Source organism: Pocillopora verrucosa, chromosome 1 (assembly GCF_036669915.1).
Source record: "Pocillopora verrucosa isolate sample1 chromosome 1, ASM3666991v2, whole genome shotgun sequence".
Classification (NCBI taxonomy): Eukaryota; Metazoa; Cnidaria; class Anthozoa; order Scleractinia; family Pocilloporidae; genus Pocillopora; species Pocillopora verrucosa.
Window position 1 is genome coordinate 13,017,805 of NC_089312.1, and position 20,302 is coordinate 13,038,106.

General features: G+C 37.8%; 5 pseudogenes; 3 read left to right on the top strand and 2 right to left on the bottom strand.

Annotated features, from left to right (window-relative positions):
• The window catches only part of LOC136282905 (uncharacterized), a 624-nt pseudogene extending 378 nt beyond the window's left edge, over positions 1–246 (bottom strand).
• Positions 247–651: 405 nt separating this feature from the next.
• LOC136282916 (uncharacterized) lies at positions 652–1,509 on the top strand (annotated as a pseudogene).
• A 6,559-nt stretch (positions 1,510–8,068) lies between these two features.
• Positions 8,069–10,343, top strand: LOC136282933 (zinc finger protein 862-like; annotated as a pseudogene).
• Positions 10,344–17,880: 7,537 nt separating this feature from the next.
• Positions 17,881–18,834, top strand: LOC131796110 (uncharacterized; annotated as a pseudogene).
• Positions 18,835–19,035: 201 nt separating this feature from the next.
• Positions 19,036–20,157, bottom strand: LOC131796109 (uncharacterized; annotated as a pseudogene).
• Between the last annotated feature and the right edge of the window lie 145 nt (positions 20,158–20,302).

Consider the following 20,302-nt stretch of genomic DNA (forward strand, 5'->3'; position numbering starts at 1 on the left):
TCTTAGTTTTTCAGTTATGCTCTTGGAGAGGTGCCACACATCAAATTGATGATCAACTTCAGGGAAATTTCTTTTCATGTCAGCCCTAATGCCCACATGATGATCAGTTGCAACAACCATAATTTTCCTCCCTTTTTCATTGATGTTTTCCATACAGTGTTTGAATCCCTCTCTTTCCATGGCCTAGCTATGATTTACCTCACTGACCTCAACAACCTTGAAGTCAACAATCTTATTTTTAACCATTATTTAGCTCAAAAGGAATTGAAGTAAATAGAGCAGTGAGGGCTAGTCAATCATCAAGAACAGATAGAAGAATAAACTCAAACAACTCAAGCTTCTGTATTTGTACATCCTTTCTTGCGTAAGCCAAGAATTTAACCCATTATAGAGAACTTCTAAACCAAAGTTCAAAATGAATTTCAAAATTTTATTTCCTTTTGGACTTCTTGCGTGAGGAACAAGAAAGATTATATAGATTCTTACATGTTCCAAGGGGTCATTCCCAAGGCGGAGGAGTCAGCTTGTGATTTAAAGACAACTGTAAGACATACCAAGAAAGATAAAAACAGGTAAAAGAAATCATCAAAAGCAACAGAGAGCAGAATAAGTGCCACTCTGATATTCTTGACAAGACCACTGAAGACCTTAATGACAACAACAAATACCAATGCACCAGTGGCTCCCAATACACAACACATGAATGAACAAGATATTGCAGCTAAAACAAAACCAACTGAGTTATTTGAATGTTTCGATCCAGGTACCGACAAACAACACAGTCAATATGATCTATTTCAGGATATGAATATTTTACTGAGGAATAATGATGATGAAGAACTTCTACAAAATCACCCACACAATAGTGATTATCAACAGCTTGTTCGCTCACTAGACAAAAGACAGAGAGAATTCTTTTACTATGTTTTACACTCTATTAAAACTAATGATGACCCACTCAGATTATTCTTAAGTGGAGGCGCTGTAATTGGTAAAAGTAGTGCCCTCTATGAAGTACCCACAAGGTTCTTAAATAGCATCCCAGGTGAAAATCCAGATGAAGCAAAAGTACTTAAAGTTGCTCCCACAGGCAAAGCAGCATTTAACATCAAAGGAAACACACTTCACTCAGCTTTTAAAATACCTACCAACAGGGGATTTCAACATTGCACACTTGACACAGACACACTTCATACAATACCAGCACAGTTAAGAAAACTTTAAGTTATATTAATTGATAAGATTGCAATGGTAGGCAATGGAATGTTCAACTTCCTTAACTTATTACTACAGCAAATAATGGCAAACAAGTCACCATTTGGAAATCTCAGCTTGATAACAGTTGGAGACTTATTCGAATTAAAACCAGTATTTGATAAATGGATCTTTGAAAATATCAATGATTCTTATAGTGCTTTAGCAACCAACATTTGGAGTGAGTATTTTACCTTGGTTGAACTCACTGAAATCATGAGGCAAAAAGATGACAAGACTTTGCAGAACTATTAAATAGATTTAGAGAAGGAAAACAACCAAAATGATATTATGGCGCTTAAAGAACAAATTGTAAAAATTAACCCTGGAAAGAAAAATTATTCCATCAATTAAACACTCTATACTCAAAAAAATCCACAAGTAAATGATCACAACAATGTAATGTATCAAGCTGCACATACTCAAAAAGCTCAAATTAAATGTATTGACATCATTGTTGGAGATATGTCTGATGACCTAAAAAACAAAGTCAAAGGAAAAATTCCAGATGATCCCACAAAAACTATGGGCTTATATAATTCTGTTTCAATTGCTGTGGGAGCAATATATGACTTGAAAACAAATGTCAGTGTAACTGATGGTATGACAAATGGTGCCGAGTGTGTTATAGAGAAAATAGACGACAGAGTTAAAGACTCCACTAGGCCAAGTATCACCTGGGTATCTTTCCCAGAAGCTAGCATAGGTCAAAACCTTTGCAATGAATTTGTACATTTATTTACCATAAATGTGGATAGAACTTGGAAACCAATTTTAGAGATAACTAAACAATTCAAGATATCAAAGCAACATCAATGCCAGATACTTCATAGACAATATCCTTTACAGCCAGCTGCAGCTAAGACTTTCCATCATTGCCAAGGTGATACACTTAATGAAGCAGTACTTGATTTACCATCATCAACCACAGAGCACATGCATTACATTGCTTTAAGTAGAGTAACAATTAGTTCAACGCTACATATAATCAACCTAAATGAAAAAAAAACCATTAGTCAAAAAGTTCAAGAAAAAATGTCCATACCATTTTTATACAACCAGTCTTCTAAAATGAAACTACTGTTTCATAATGTGCGATCTCTTCTTCTTCATTTTGATGATGTTGCACGTGACTACAATGTTCTAGCAGCTGACTGGCTAGTTTCAAACTTTCTAGAAATGACTTTAACACAAATAGTAATGTCAGAAGTAGTTATATATGGCTATGTGTAATAAATCCAATATAAACTGTGCAACTACACCATTCAGATCTAACTTTAACAATATAGAACAATATAGAACTAACTGAACGTATACTTAATGATCCAGTTCCAAACTTACATATAGTAGGCATCTATAGGTCAAAAAGCAAAGCTAACCAACAAACTTAATTGAAACTATAAATCATCTCCTTGATACAATCACTCCTGATGAAGATACATCTACTGTGATACTAGGTGACTTCAATGTTAATTTATTGGAAGTTTCCTCAGAACAAAAGGCATTAACAAAATGCTTGTTACCACAAAGAACCTATAAGCAACTGATATGTCAGTTTACTACAGACTATCATACACAAACTGACCATATCTATACCAATATACCAAATCATGTACTAACTGCCAGTGTTCTAGAGTCCTATTATAGTGATAAGCCAATATTTGTTTGCTTAGTATAATATCAGTATTTGTTATAATATGAAGATGAAAGTATCCATATTTAAGCAATGTAAAACCAACATCACATATTATTTGCATCTCATTATAGTATTGCTTACTCCAGGGTTGCCACCCACCAGGACAAAAAAAAAAACCCTGACTTTTCACTGAGTGTAAAGCAATTTTCAGTAACCCTGCAGGATAACTATTCTGGCCATGAATCAACAAAAATAAGGATGGCTCTGATAATTTTTAAAAGAAAATTGCCTTTTCCACACAAAAACATCTAATAAAATAATTTGCAGCAACCTTAAACCCTGCTGACCGTGCCAACCCTGTTACTCAGTTAGTGGTGAACTAGTTTACAAACAATTTTCCTTCTGGACCACTGGTATGGTACCAGTGCTTTACAGGTACCCATCAGCAGACTGTCACCATCATCTGTGTTCAGGTAAGACTGAGAAAGGATTTTAACATTAATTATTCTTGCCAGATAGACATACTGTAAAGTAAACATGTGAGAGATGACCATCTAAATACCATAGCATAGCATTGATGATCATCTAGACAAAGTAATACAAAGAAATCAGTGGGGTTTCAGAAAAGGTTTCTCCACAAACTCTCTATGGCTATATATTACAGAGATGTGGAAAAGAATTTTGGATTAAGAGAATGTGGTTGGTACAGTTATCAACTTTAGGAAAGCATTAGACTCAGTGGATCATTCAATTTTGAGTTATAAGATGGCTGCTTGCAGTTTACATGGAAAATTGAAAGACTAGATTCAAAGTTACCTCGTTGATCGAAAACAATTTGTTGTAGTAAATGGGAAAGAATCTGGCCTTCAAATAGTGCCCTATGGTGTCCCACAGGGATCCCTCTTGGGACCAAAGCTATTTTTGATCTTCGTAAATGACTTGCCTGATTGTATATCAAATGGTGAAATCCACCTCTATGCTGATGATGCCACAGCATTCGCTATTGGAAAGAATGAAGATGAGGTAGTAACTCTACTTAACATCATATTCTCAGAAATTAGCAAATGGTGCAGTATAAACAGCCTCAAAATTCATCCAAGCAAATGCAAAGTCATGCTAATCTCAAGAAAGAGCTTCACTGGCCCATTGAAACCTGTCAAATGGGGAAACAAATTTCTAGAGTATACAGATAAAGTAAAAGTACTTGGAATATATATTGACAATAAACTGCCTTGGAAACCACATATCAAAGAGCTAACTAAATCATTTAATGCACAACTTAAGTCTCTTAAAAGAATATCCTATCTGTCAACTAAAGAATTGGAAAGTATCTATTTCAAGTTGATTATACCACACTTAAAGTACTGTATATCTGTATGGGGAAACTGTTCAACCTCTACTTTTGAACCCATTGAAGCACTGCATGTAAAAGCTGCGAGATTAATCCACAGACTCCTTCTTGTTTAGAAGACCATGATGTAATAAAGAAGGTACATTGGCAGAACACTAGCAATATCTATAAAAGATACTTGCTTTAGAAATGTTTCAAATCATAAACTCTGATGGATGTCACAGATTATCTCATATGTTCAATTTAAGTAAACTCTGTTACAAAAGGCAAACTAATCGAAATGAATACAACAACTTCAGAGTTTGGTAGACAATCTTTATTCTTCAGAGGTCCAGTTACCTGGAATAATCTGAACAGAGACATAAGAAATACAGAAAATATGAAGTCTTTTAGATTAGCTCTAAAAGAGAAATCAAGATTGATGGAAACTATTAGTTACATAAAGGGACAATGCAACAATTTAAATAGGAGAACTGAAGAATTTATATACTATTGAAAGTGATCATTTTTTAAAATTTATTACTTATTTATTAGATTCATATTTAAATTTGATTTATCAATAATTATTTATTAGATAATCTATATTCTATACTTTATAGAAACTTTTAAAAATGATGCTATTAGGATCTGTTTTTTCAAATATTTTAGCATGTAGTTAGGAGGTCCACATCAGCAAAGGCTGCCCTTATCATGACCTTATTCAAATAAATTATGTATTATGTATGTTTTCAAACACCCAAAACTACAGTTTGCTCCATTGCATAGAATATGTAGTAAAATAGATGGAAACTCTTGATTCCTAAATCATCACAAACATCGATCATGTCTTCCAATCCCCCCATCTTTTTTGCAGGAAGAGTGTTACCCAGTACCATGCGTTTGTTTTTACTTGCCCCAGTCCCTAAGATTAAATGAACAAGGACAAACATTGAACAAATATGAGCTGATTGAATTGAATGAATGTATGTTGTTCCAACTGAATAAAATGTAGTGGAATAAATTGACGAGATATCAGTGACCAAACTAAAAAATATTGGAAACGAGAATTGAACAAATACTGAGGGATTGAATTGAATAAGTAGCAGTGTTCAGATTGAATGAATTTTAGTAGATTAAATTGAATGATTGCAAATTGAATTGAATGAAAATTGAGGATTAAGTTGAATAGAAGTAAGCAAATAGCAAAAAAAGGTATTAAATTGAATTACTTTATAAATATTGAATATTGGTACATTTGGCTTGGCATAAAAGATTTCCCAAAGGAACTAGCCAAAAACAATCCCAATGTCAAGGGCTTAAGGTGAGGAGAAGCCCCTTTTTTGCCCAAAAAACTACATGGTTGCTATGGCTTGGAAAGATAAAAAGCAGTCCATTTCATCAACACCCAAAGTAATCCAATTGGAAACAAGACAGTGAACTGTAAAGAATGTGACGGAACAATAATTCAAGTGTGAAGTGAAAAGCCACAGGAGTATGGGAGGAGCTGATCTGCACAATCGGCTTCACGGTTATTAAGCCACTGGTAACATGTTTAGAAAGAGGTGGTGCTACCTATTCTGGTTTTGTTTGGATGTGAGAATTATGAACTCTTTCATTTTGGAGAAAAAAGCAATTAACCATTTTTCCAGAACACAGCTGGCATTTCGCGTTGAACTCACCCAAAATCTTATTGGTGAATTCAGCCACCAAAGGAGAACAGCTAGTTTGGGACAATCCAAGGCTGGGCACTGGTCCATTGCTCTCAGTAAAGGGGGATGCAAACATTGTCTCAACCTAAGAAGACAACATTTTGCAGAATGGACTGCCAGCACTGCAACAAATGCATTTGTTTGGAGTACTTTCCAATCCACATCAGTGACCAATCATGAGTGCACAAGATTCAATCTAGTAGACCAAGAGATTTTTCATAGATTTCTTTCATGTTTAGGACTTCAGACATTGCTTGACTTTCTGTATATTTTGTCAAGAAAACCGAGCCTATTGAGCCTACTAAGCAATGAACAATGAAGAGACAATAGAGCAAACATTTTTAGACAAGTATTGTTGAATGACTGACATTAACATAACGCGGTAAGAATTTTTACAGTCACACAGGAGTTGAACGCGAACACTGTGTCTAAAAGAATCTCGCAGTTTAGAGCCTTTTTTAGGAATAGAATTGAGCCTTACTGTAACAGAAAGAATCAAGCCAATTAAAATTATTACATGGTCCTTCAAGCCAGATTTGACACAAAAGAAGAAATCACGCCAAGGGCATCATGTCTACGCCCAGAAACTTACGGGCAAGGCAAAAGAGATTATCAAGGAGTTCAACCCTTCTCAAGAGAACAAATGAAACATTTGAAGATATCCCTTAAAGATTGACTGGAAACGATTTGTGCTTTAGATGCCAAAATCTTGGATGCACTTAAAGGCAAGAAAGGAATTGAAGAAGAAATTGAAGAGGCCAGAGATTTTAGCAAACAAGTGCTGGAGAACGTAGTTGAAATAGAGTGTTGTCTCAGAAAGATAAAGAAGAAAATGGAAGTGGTTCAGCATTGCCAAAACCCAACAGCAACAAATGCAACCAGCGTAAACAAATGCGCAAAACTTACTTGACTCGCACTGAAGAGTTTCCTTGGTGATCCAGGCCAGTGGTTAACATTTTGGGATAGCTTTTGGGGCGATGTTCACAAGAACTCAGAATTGCACTATTTAAGAGTCTTCTAGGTGGGTCTACAGTCACAACAATCACTGGTCTACCTCTAATGAGCGAAATCTACATCATGGCAATTGAGCTCCTGACAAAGTGATTCGGAAACAAACAAGTAATCATCAGTAGCCATTTGGACAGCCTTCTAAAGCTGATGCCTTTAGGAAACACACCTGATGTTCCAAAGCTATGAGGAACCTACGACAAGATAGAAGCCCAAGTAAGAGGCCTATAAGCATTAGATGTGCTTAAAGAAATCTACAGAAGTCTTTTGGTGCCTGTGCTTATGACCAAAGTTCCCAAAGATATCCGCCTTTTAGTGGACCGTAAAAGTGAAGATAGCAAATGGAACCTCTCCTAAATGTTGCAACTTCTACAAAACGAAGTGTAAAATAGAGAAAGATGCAAGGGAGTAAATGCTCTTGCCCAAAAAGAGAAAACATACAGTCCAGAAGATTGAAGGAATAATTGGAAACTGGAACCGCCTACGCATATCAGGACCATAAAGTTGACTGAAGCAATTGACTGCAAACAGTCCAGCAATGCAACAAAACTATTCAGAGGAACTGCTCTCAGCCTAAAGTTTATCAGAGATTTAAAGGCAGCAAGAACCCGGAGAAGAGAGCTGCAAAACACAAAACCAACCCTGACGGTAGAAGAGATCAGTGAAGCAAGGAGCCAATGGATTTGTAAACTACAGGAGCCTATGAAGCACGAAAAGAATTTTGAGAATCTAAAGCAACAACTTGGTTTGTTCAGGAAAGAAGGTAACATTCTGATGTGCAAAGGCAGACTGGGGAATGCTCCACTGGACATCACAGCGAGTTACCCTATTCAGTCACCAAGACGACATCATGTGACAAGACAGATCATGGAAGCCATTTGAAGAAAACGCTTCATCAGTGTGTTATCTGCAAGAAACTAGATTGCCTTACAAGGCCCCCAAAAAAGCTGATCTATCCAAAACAAGGGTCACCAATATATCCCTGCATTCACACACGTGGGAGTTGATTTTGCCAACCTATTATTTACAAAGACCACCAGAGGCACAGCCAAAACTTACATCAGCCTGTTTATATGTGCTACATTCAGAGCAATACACCTTGAACTTCTCCCAGACTGGGTCACCCGGCTGAATGAACAATCCATTAATCGTTTTCAACATCAATGGATAATGGACGATGATCTAACTTACTCCAGTAATACAGGTATGAACTGGCTGATATACCAGGAGGGACGGGGAATGTTTTGTTTGTTGTGCAGAAGACATAGCACATCAGATAACCAAAACAACAGCAAGTATAACCTCGAGCCAGCAATTAGATTTAAATGGAAAGCGGTCGAAGATCATGCCAATTCACAACAACATGCAGCAGCCATTACAGCAAAACTTCTCAGGAGAGTGTCAACTTTTGAAGAAGAAGTGAGAAAAATTGAAGATGCTAAAGATGAAGTTTACTACAAAACGTTGCTTACTATGAAATGGATTGCCAAAGAGGAAATCTCCAACAAGAGCAAGTAAGTCTTGAAGATATCAAGTATTTCAAACACTGTTCAGCTGGTTCAGTCAGAGAGATTTTTCTTCTCATTGGTAGCATTTTGAAAGCACAGTTGGTACATGATATATCAAAAGCCAAATGCTTTGACTTCTGACAGATGAAGTTTTTGATGTGTCTAACAAAGAGCAGCTTGTCACATTTGTTCAATTCGTCCATCCTGAAACTGGCAAAGCAAATACTGCTTTCCTAGCAGCAAGCAATCTGTTGGGGAATTTAAGCTCAGCTGATGCTGAAGCACTAACAAACGCTATTGTTGCACAACTAGAGGATGCTGGGATTGATAAAAAGAAGCTTTCAAGTTTTCCTCAGATGGAGCTTCAGTTATGACAAGGAAAAGAAATGGTGTTGGCAAGATTGCAAGCCGAAAACAAGGCTTTAATAAAAATACACTGCATTTGCCATCACTTGGCTTTGGCCTGTGGTGATGCCAATGACAGGATTTCCTACATCAAGGAAGTAGAGAAAATTCTCCTTTAGTTGTGGTCTTTCTTTCACCACTCTGCTAAGAAAAGTGCATCTTATACAAAAGCCATGCAAACCGTCAAGCAGCTTAGTGCTAGCAATGGAGGGAAGAAAAAGCTACAAAAGAGATTCCAGAAGGCATGCAGAACTAGGTGGTTGTCAACAGAAAAAGCAATAGAAGGCGTGTATGAAGCATTGCTCCAAACACTTAGAGTTTTCCAAGAAAGTAGGGATACAACTGCCACTGGTCTCTTACAGCAAACATGCAGTTTAAAATTCCTTGGCACAGCATACTTACTGCAAGAAGTGCTTCCAATTCTTAGTCACTTGAGCAAAACTTTTCAAGAAGGAGAAATTTGTCTGGCATCCATTGCTCCAGTGATTGAGTACACAGTTGATCGTCTCAATGATGTTGGTCATCAGCGTAAACACTTGGCAAGATTGAAGGACGATTTGTCAGAGAATGGTAGACTTCAAAGATGTGACCTACCAAGCATGACACCCCACATGGAGGAGCAGCTTAACAGTTTAACAACTAAATATGTAGATGCCTTAAAAGAGAACATTCAGAATCGATTTGATGGAAACCTAAAGGTCCTCACCACCTTCAAGGTCTTTGACCCAACTGCTGTTCCCAAGAGAAGCAAAGCTGGCTATAAGCAGTATGGTGTGGCAGATGTTGGATTGCTAAGAGACTTCTTCTATCAAGATCAGGAGGATAAGGATTCAAAGAAAGATGAGCTCTTATGTGAGTGGGCAAAGTTCAAGTACAATCTTTTAGGTCTATATAGCCAGCTCTCTCCAGAGATAGCATGACCAAACATAGCCAAGACACCTTGCAAATGTAAAACACCAACTGAGTGGTTACTGGAGCATATGCTCAACATGCAGTTGACTTATCAGCATCTTTGCCCTTGCCTTTTAGAACTGGCAGAGGTATGTCTGTCACTGCCAGTTAGCAATGCCTGGCCTGAGTGAGGGGCATCTTGTATTGAAAGGCTAAAAACCTGTCTCCACTCAACCCTGAAAAATGACATGCTGGAAGCTTTGATGCATGTTGCAATCAATGGCCCTGATGTAAGTCAAAGCCAGTCCTTGATTCATGAGGTGGCTAAGTAGTGGCTCACCAAACACCGACGACACTTAGCAAAAATTCCTGCCAGAGATAAACTGCCAGTGCAGGTTACAACTACTGCAGATGCCTCTGTACAAGTGGACACAGAGAGACTGGATGTGATGAGAGCGTGGGAGGTGGCTGCTGCTTTAGTGAAGAACATTGACAACATCATAGACCAAGAAGTTGAGCAGGCAGTAGCCTATTTAAAGCTTCCACCCATAGATGCCACTTCTGAAGCAGAGGAAAGAAGCAAGTCTCTAAGACAGCGATGATGAATAGATTGTTTTAAAAACTCCTGCAGTTCATACATAATCTACTGAGAGCTTTTGAAGCTTAGTGCTAACTAATTTGTCTTCAAGAGATTTAGCTGTTCAACATAATATTGGACGCGGCTCCTTAAACCCTTCTTTCAAAAACTTTGGTTCTTTATTGGGGACAATTTCACCCGTTTGTTCTTATGGCAAGTTAGTGTTGAGTGATGTTGCATTAAAAAAGAATTTATCTTCTCACCTGCAGTTTGTTTTTCTGTTTGATGCTTTTTCTCTTGGAGAACAACATGCCAAAAACATACAGTGGAAATGTTCAATTTTGTTATATCAGAATCACTAGATGTTATGTATGTTATAAAGTACAAAATATTTTGCTCATATTTCATTTATAAAGCCCATTCTGGATGAAGCAGTGCTGAGTTCAACGGCATTGTACAGTAACTTGGCAAGCTAAACAGTTTTTTAGCAGATATTTGTCTCCAGGGTTGCACTTCTCAGTAATTCTGATAATGGCAGGACCCGCTGCTACTAATAATAAAAATGTAGATTCTGTTTAAATGACTATAACTAATAGTGTTTTATTGCCTAATTTACATCGGCATTTGAGGGGAAAACACCTGTTGGAAAACGCTGGAAATGCCATTTCCGAGTGTCTGAATTTCAAAATTTTATGGGGGAGCATGCCCCCAGACCCCCTAGAGGCTCACACCTTCGGTGCTTGTTTCCTCAGCTGCCTACATCTTTTCCTCAGCCTGCTACTTCAAAACTTACTGAAAGCACTGCAAAGGCTAACTTTAAAAAGTAGCAAATAAATAAGACATCCCTCATGTTGAACACTTCAAGGTGATTATTGTAGTTTTGGGGATCATTGTACTGATGAGAGAAATTTTAGTGGTTAGAGACACTACTGATCTAGACAGCAGAAATGAGAAGTTCCAGGATCACTAGATATGAATGTCATTGGACAGATCCGAAGACAGTCACAAGGTACTTGAGACAGAGTGCTCCACAAGACACAACAGTAGAAGAAGAAGTAGAAGTCTCCATAATCTCTTTGGACAAAGCTGTGGTTACCCTGTAGACAAATCTATCCAAAACAGAACTGCCAAAGACAGGCAAATGCCTTGTAGAGCTCACAGACATAAAATGTATCCCTGAAGAGAAAGAGAAGTTATAGCATATACTCTCATTCAGGATACTGCTAATCTTAACGACAAAGATTCCAACCCTTGAGGATATTACGTTCAGGCAACCCTTCAGAAAAGTTCCTCCAATGCAATATCAATAAACCTTACTATACATTGGCCAACCTTGAATCAAACCCCCAGAAAACAAACTAATATAGATGTCAACTCAGCAGTTGTCTCGTTACCACTAACTGGATAATGTAATTGTTCAAGCTAGATTGCAGGAATCCCCTAACAATGTGTCAGCATTTCCAAGTACCTCTGTTCCCATCTTAACCACGACTAAACTGGTTTTCAACTATGTTGTTTCTCTTTTAGTTTCATATTCAGGGCATGGAATCCTATTCAAAAGAAGAACCTTGAAATAAGATTGGATAATCATTTGTGCCCAGCCTTTATTTTCGTTTCTGCAATCTTGCTTGTTTTCTACTTGTCAGTGGCATCGAGAGATGCAGATAATACCTTAAAAATGCCTACAGAGTGGCTGTATCGCCTGCTTTGTCTTGAGTGTTTGTGCTTTGGAGTACACACACCACCCTAGAAAGATTTACCAGGTGTACCCAAGTACAAATCCTACTCATAAAAAATACTTATCAAGATCATCTTTCCAATAAAGCTCTTGAGAGATCTTAAAAACACTGTGCACCATTGTCTTTTTAGCAGAGAGGTTAGGTTGAGCACTTCCTACTAAAAAAAAAGCTCAAGCTGCTACAACATGGTAACCTAGCTCCCTAATACATAAACCAGTTTTTATGATATAATGCATACATTATGCATCCCTTAGGAAGATGTATAATCAAACAGCAGGATGCTAGGGATATATTTTTGACCAATGTTTTCCAGGCAGCAGAATTTACCGTTATAACTGAAAACCACTTTTTCCATCATTCAAAGAGCCTTAGTTAAGTATGACCTTTATATACCACTGGAACTCATTTCCAGAATGAAAACTATTCCCTCACCCACAAATTCGAGGCAAAAGGTTACCAAGATAGTTGTATCTAACATTTTAGCTTGTGAGTCAAGAAAATGTTTATCTATAACTACTGTAAATTTCAAATAACTCCTTGTAGTTGGAAATAAATTGCTTGATTGGCAACCATTGCCATTAGCTTTTGATAGCAATGACGATCTTCATAACTTTATAAGGGTAATTCTATTAATATTACTAATACAATAATGCATTGTCATGGTCTCCACACCTCAAGAAATGGACAGGGAAAAATTTCCTCAAAATCACAGAGTAGGAAAAATGGAACAACAAAGGTGTTATGGTTGAGACTTAAGATTACTGAATGAACTGAGGCGTTTTTATCAGAAGTTTATAATTTTTACTGTTGACAAAATGGTGGATTCAAACTTGAAAGCATTTTGTGCAAACAATGTGAACTTCTTTGACAACTCCCAACAGATGAGCTTCAAATTTCAATTATGATTTTTTAGTCTAAAATTCAGTACATTCATTATGTGCTGAAGGTGCTGTTAAGGCACTGAGTATACCCCTCATGGGTGGTGGCAATTTGGCTATCAGTTAGACAATCGTGAGGCAAATAAACAAAGCCAAAAATTACCTAAAGTCACCAGAAAGTCAAAGAAGAATATGACTGTATGTGGGCTGACTAGATGAACTTGAAGGTTACAAACACAGCATTCAAAACTACCCATAGGAAGAAATACAACACCTTTTAATACTTGAAAAGTCATAGGAACTCCTCAAGTTAATTGGAAACCACGCAAGAGGCCAATCTATACTCCATAGGGCTTGAAATCTTCATGCATCAAAAAGAGGTGGAAATGTTCCCTTTGTTCAAACTGGAGTCAGCCAGAGGATGATGCCTGGTGCCTGTAACCCTGGAATTTCCAATGCCAGAGGATAACATCATGGTGCCTAATCACCATTTATTTTAATTTAAGCTGTTATGAACCTACAGAGGTTCTCTCAGGAACCTAAAACAAGGCTAATCTTAGACTATAAAGAGTGGACAGAAATGCACTGCAATCTGAGTTTGCATCTGTACCATGGCAGATTTGCAGTATCTTTGATGACATTGATGATACTACCTAGGCTTGGAAAATGTATAAAGGCCCAGAAGCAAACTGGAGAAACATCTGCTGGGAGTTAAGTTGATGATCCAGACTCCTTAATTAAACCCCTTGGACACTACATTCCACCAGCAAGGAATTGTTAGTAGTCCCTAGGAATAATCTGGAGTCCTATGGAAAGTGCACTTTTTCAGTCACTGCCTCCTCACTCTGGAACAATTTACTAGACCAAATGAGAAGTGAGTAATCTTATGAGTAGAGTTAAGACCCTTTTATTTGGCTGTTCCTTTTAGCTTCTGATCATCTCAGATTTGTTCCTATGTTAACAAATATTAAACTTACAATGTAATTTTCATGTTTTTAATACTTTGTTTAGCAATTTTGGTTAATTGATAGAAATAGCGATCATCATCATCATTATTATTATTATTATTATTATTATTGCTATTATTATTATCATCATCATTAGTATTATTATTATGCAACACCTGGTACATCAAGAAGGTCATCTTGGTTGGCTTACAGGAAACAAAGAAACTACTGTACTAAATTGTTAAGATCAGCTGAAATTTCTTACCGGAGTAACAAACCCGCTAATGCTAAATCCAGTAAAGAATTTTGGTGACTGGTCAAATCCTTCCAAGGTAACAACAAGTGCTCTACCATCGGCCCTGTGAAATCCCCATCTAATTCACTTCTAACCAATAATCTTTCAAAGGCAAATGAATTCAACTCCTATTTTGTCAATATATGTTCAACTCTGGTCAATAGTGACAACTCGTCAGCACTGGATCTTTCCACTCAACCAGTAAACCACATTCACAGAATTACCTCTACTCTACAGTCATTTCCTGTCAATAAAGAGCTCCTATCCTACTGTTTCAAGAATTACATCAAAGTGGGAAAAGCCTGTGGCAAAAGACTGGCAAAGAACTGCAAACGTTGGGTGGTCTTCATTCATAACTTTCTTAATTTTGCCAAAAAGAACTTTGATGATTGCATGTTTCCATCACAATGGAAGACAGCACAGGTTCACTATATTCATAAAAGGGAAGTACTTGAGACTGTGGAAATTACTGTCCTATTTCACTTCTGAGTATACCAGGTAAGTTACAGGAAAGTATTGCATGCTTTCATCTAGACTCTTTTCTGAATCATCATAACCTAATTACTGACTCCCAATGGGGTTTCAGAAAGGGAAGATCCTCTGAGCTGCTGCTTCGCAGAATGACAGAGTAATGGAGACTTGCTTTAGATGAAAGGAAATCAATTGGCATTACTTTTACAGACTTCCAAAAAGCCTTTGAACGTGTGTCTCATCAAATTTTACCTCAAAAACTCCAAGCTTCCGATTTATGTGGCGACTCATTTGATTGGACTGTTAATTACCTAAATAATTGACAACATTTTGTATCTGTCAATGGTACTAATTCTGAGAAAATAAGACTAACCTCTGGCATGCCCCAAGATTCCTTGTTGGGCCCAAGACCTTTAAGTATCTTTACATATGACCTGCCCTTGACCCTTGACTCAAAGTTAAAAATGTTTGCCAACGACTCCACTGCCTATATTTTTGGAAATGCCACTGCCTCCATTTCAATCCAAATTCAAGAACTCTTGCATCAACTACTTACCTGGTCTAAACTCAACTCTATGTTCATCCATCCAGTCAAGCCTGAAGTAATGTTCATCTCAAAAACACCATTTATTGGTCCAAACAGACTCATCTCTATAGATCATAAGCCCATCATTCGTGTCTCCCGTTCATCTTGCTTAGGAGTCAAACTTCATAACAAGCTCAACTGGGCTCCTCACATCAAAATGGTTACTTCAAACTTCAATGCAAAGATTTCAAAGCTTTAACAGATGAAGACCTTCAAACACTCTACTCCAGAATCTATTTACTTCAAAGGTATTTTGCCAACTGTGACTTATTGTATATCCCAGTGGGGATCTTCCAACTTGCTGGCTGACCTCAAGGACTTGCACATCCATGCTGCCAGACTGATTAACAACATAAACATATCTACCCCAAAATATGAAGGACTCAGCATGGCAAAATGGACATCTCTTCATTTTATGTACAAGAGAAGACTTGCTTGTATTGCATGCCAGGCTTTCAACAACTTAGCTCCTGATGACATTAATAATTTATTTACAAAGCACAGAACTCCATATAATTTAAGAGATAATGTATGATTGGAACTTGTCTCTCAAAATCCAAAGCCTTACATGATTCCTTCACTCATCATTCTAGTATTGTTTGGAATTGTTTACCTTGCCAGTTAAAGTCCAAGCCTAGTTACTCTTCATTCAAGGCTAACATTAAGAAATTCTCATAGTGCATTGACCAAATTACTTTTGGCACAACCTCACTGCAACCAATAAAAAAAGTGATGAGTTTATATATTATTAATGTTTAGTTTATTTGTCATTTTGATTAGTCTTCCTTTCACCTTTCATTTGCATTGTCTAAATTACATAATTTAATATGAATATTTATTTATAGTCATTTCAAGTTTATCTATTTATTTATGTATTATTAGTACTAATAACTATTAATAAAAATTTATTATAGTGTAAAGTAGATAGCAGGTCCACATCAGCAATAGCTGCCATCTAATCAACTTGCTTTACCAAATAAGGATGTATGTGTGTATGTATGTAAGTATGAATTCTGACATTAATCAACCAATCAGTGTATCTAGATCAAAACTAGTTAAATCAGACTCTTCATCAAGAAGCTTGTTTAAGAAAGAGATTTTAAAGGAAAAAGATGTAGACTAATAGATCTTGGAGCTGGTCACTATGTTGGATCCAAATAAACCTTCCAAGTGGTGAATAACTACTGTAAATATATGAAAATCATATGTGTGCACTGCAGTTGAAGAAACGAATATAATGACGCTTGTACAGCTACAAATAGCAAGAACATCACCCACTCACCATGGCTGCCATAGCAGTAAAAGAAAACAGCATGCACCTGCCTTACTCAATAGCAATTCCAAGCTGGATGGAATATGAAAAAAAAATTTCCAAAATCATCTAATAAATGAAAGTGGCAAAATACGTAATTTGCATATAAACAAATTAAATATTCAAGTAAAACCTTAACAATGCCATCTTCTCAAAAGACCGAGTTTGCTCCATGTGTTCTATTGGCAAATGTCATATCTTTGGTCCCAAAGGTCAACAAAATTAGCATCCTAACAACCCAAAAGAACTTTGATTTGATCTTCTTTATGGAGACCTGGTTACAATAATCCATTGGAGACAATCACTTGACACTAAACAACAACAAGCTTCTTCAGCGTGATTGCTCCCCAGGTACACATGGAGGAGTTTGCATGTATATAAAAGAATCTATCTAGACCAAGAGACTACAAGAGCTTGAAGATCCTGCCTTTGAAGTCCTATGGTCCTACATTAAACCCCCAAGATTACCAAGAGGGATTAACTGCATCATCACTGCATGTTTTTACCACCCACCTAGTTGTAACGACACTGAAATCTTAGAGTACTTGTCTGATGCTATCACGCGCGCTGAAGGTCTACTTCCTGGTTGCAGTATTATTATCCCTGGCAACCTAAATCATACTTTCACCACCCTTTGGCCTATCTGACCATAATGCTGTTGCAGTTTGGTCTAGACATTACACAGAACATTCTGTCAACCCCAAGTCCATCAGATAGAAATAAATGTAGCTGTTTACATCATGAAAAAGAATATTATCGCCATCTTACTCCACTCCATCCAAGCTGAAGATTCAGCAAAGCAACCCACTTTTTGTTTTCCTAACAAGAACTCCTGGTGTAGGATGGCAACAAGATCTTGTTACAGGAATGTTGGCCTAGAAAGGGAATGACTGTCTGCCAAAGGTTTTTCTGGAATTCTTGCACTCCACCTTCATACATCAAGTGAACAAAGCTCTAGGAATGGTGTGCACATGGTGTTACACAGAACTGAAACGAGTGCATCAATATTCTGGTTTGGGTTCAGTGCCCAAAGTATAGACATCATGATGTGAAAGTAATTCACTGTGCTGTCAATAGCTTTTGCAGTATTACACTTTTAGGGCCAAGTCGCACTAGAGGACAAAACTGTTTATTTATGTCAAAAATCTGTCATCACAATGAAAAACCAAGTGCGACTGGTTTGTTCACCAAAGGACAAAATTTGGTCGCGGGCGGACAAACTTCAAAGATGCTGTCAACTACCTCTGGAGCAGGCCAAATTGAGACAAATTTTGGAAAACAATAGCGAGGGTGTTTTAATTCGGAAATGATTTGACAGGTGATATGTAGCAGAGTCTCTATGCTATAGACTTCGCGGCAAAATTGGTCACGTTCTCATTTCGCAACAACATGAATCCAGGCACGGGCAACCAATACTTTCCGTATGAAATGGGGCAACAATATCCTCAATATCCACCAGGATGGATATATCCGTTGCCTAGCACTTACAATTTTAATGATCGAGGAACTGCAAGCCCATCTCCTTCAACCGCAAGTTCTGGCTCGTTGTCAGAATCCTTTCCGTTCGTCGAAGACGGCTCAATGCCGGAATCATCCCAAACTTCTTCGCGCCGTACATCTTCCGAGAACAAGAAGGCCCAGGAATGATGGACTAAAGATGAGGAAAAACTGTTAGTCCAACTATGGGCTGAAAAACACGATCAGTTGGAAAGCAGAGAGTGCAGAAAACGTGGGCCTGGATCGCTGAGAAGATTTCGAAAGCGCTACAGTCCAACAAGACGGCCGACAAATGTATTCGGAAAATGAAGTACATCATAGAAAGATACAAGAATGCAAAAGATTGGAACAAAAACCAAACAGGAGGAAACCTTAGGAAATCCGTCTACTACGATGAGGTCGATAAGATCCTTGGATGCCACGACCTAGTAACCTTCAATAATGTAGCCAAAGCGGGGATCAGCGGCGAAAGTGCCCCCCAAGTTGTAGCTGAATCAAGTGATACTACTGGCGAGAACAGTACTTCATCTAGCCCCAATGTGCTACAAACTCCAGCTGAAAAGAGAAGAGCGTCAAAGAAAGGGAAATGAGCTTTGAAACGCAAAGCTCCTGATAATGACAGCGATGAAGAGTTCAAGATGGCTCTAAAGGATATGAGGCAGCAGGGGGAGAAAGTTACAGCATTTATGGATTCTTTGCAACAATCACAGATGCAGCAGCTAGCCATGATGAACCAATTTATGGGCTCCATTGTGAAAATCCTTGGCCAACAGAATGAGAAAGACAACTGAACTTTAATTCAAGACTGTTTTGGACTATTGGGAGACAATCATTATCGACCATTATCAAAAGACATGTTATTGTTTATGTTGCGAATCGATCAAACGAAATTATGGAAACAATTATGGAATGTACTGCTTGAACTGATTTCTTGTTGTAAATGCAAAAATTATCTTTATCACACACTTCTCTTTAAAAAGGGATTTGAAGAATCATAGACTGTTTTTTAGCAACTCTCTTATATCTTCCCCGTCCTGCATTAAGTCATTGTTCTGTTCGTTTGCGCGGTCATCATCGTCATCGTAAAAATCATCCTCCCATTCGTCCCCAATTTTAATGCAAAAGTTATGCAGCACTGCACAAGCAATGGCAATCTTCACAGAAAAAGTTATTCTGCTATCCAACCGCTTTTGTAGAATTCACCAACGACTTTTGAGGCAGCCAAAAGCGCACTCGATGGTTACTCGTGCAGACGACAGTTCCTTGTTAAATGTTATCTCGCCAGGGTCACGCGTCGCTTCAGGATAAGGCTTCATAAGCCAGGGGGAAATAGGGTATGCGCTGTCTCCTACCAGGTAAGGCTGAATATCTGTGATGCCGATTCTTTCAATGGGTTCCTTGAGTATATCTCCGTTGCTTGCTCTTAGATAAAGCGAGTTGTTTCGATATACCCTAGCGTCGTGGATACTTCCCGGATAACCCACTGCAAAGTCAAGAAATAATCCCTTACCGTCAGCAACGGCCTGAATAATGAAATCATGTTGCTGATTTCGACTAAAATAATCAACAGCACTGTTTCTAGGAGCAACTATTTTGATATGAGTGCCATCTATGGCCCCAACAATGTTTGGAAGTCGTGATTTGTCCGTAAATGTCTCTATACACCTCATTGTCTCGGCCACTGTTGTTGGGAATTCGATGTACTCATTCCTTAAGTCATAAAGAGCCTCAACCACGTCTTGACAAGCCTCTATTGCTGTAGTTCTGCCGACGTTTAGCGCAGGTCCTATTGTTTCGTATGAATTTCCGTGTGCAAGGCGAAGCAAACCACAAGCAAGGACCTTTTCAGGAGTGAGGCAATTTTGCAGAACTGTATTCTGTCTCGTCAGCCGGTTACGAATTACGTTGAGCAACAAATCAAAGCTTTCTCTGTTCATTCGTAAGAGCCTTTGAAAGTAGTCCCCAGGTATTGTTCGATCAGTATAATGGATCTCGAACCACGATTCGACTGGATGAGGAAGAGTCCAATAGTATGGTGCTCGTCTTCGATAACGATTTCATTGTCGGCGAATACATCGTGTCACTAGAATGTTTTGTGCACGTAAATTCTGCATTAATAACAGACAACATATCATTAAATTGATATTGATATTTGCTTGCTGATGAAGAACCAGAAAATAGAAGAAAAATATTATTGCTAGAATTCTTCGTGGAAACATTTTGAGATCCCTCGTGTCGCGGTTTGTGGATTGAAACAGC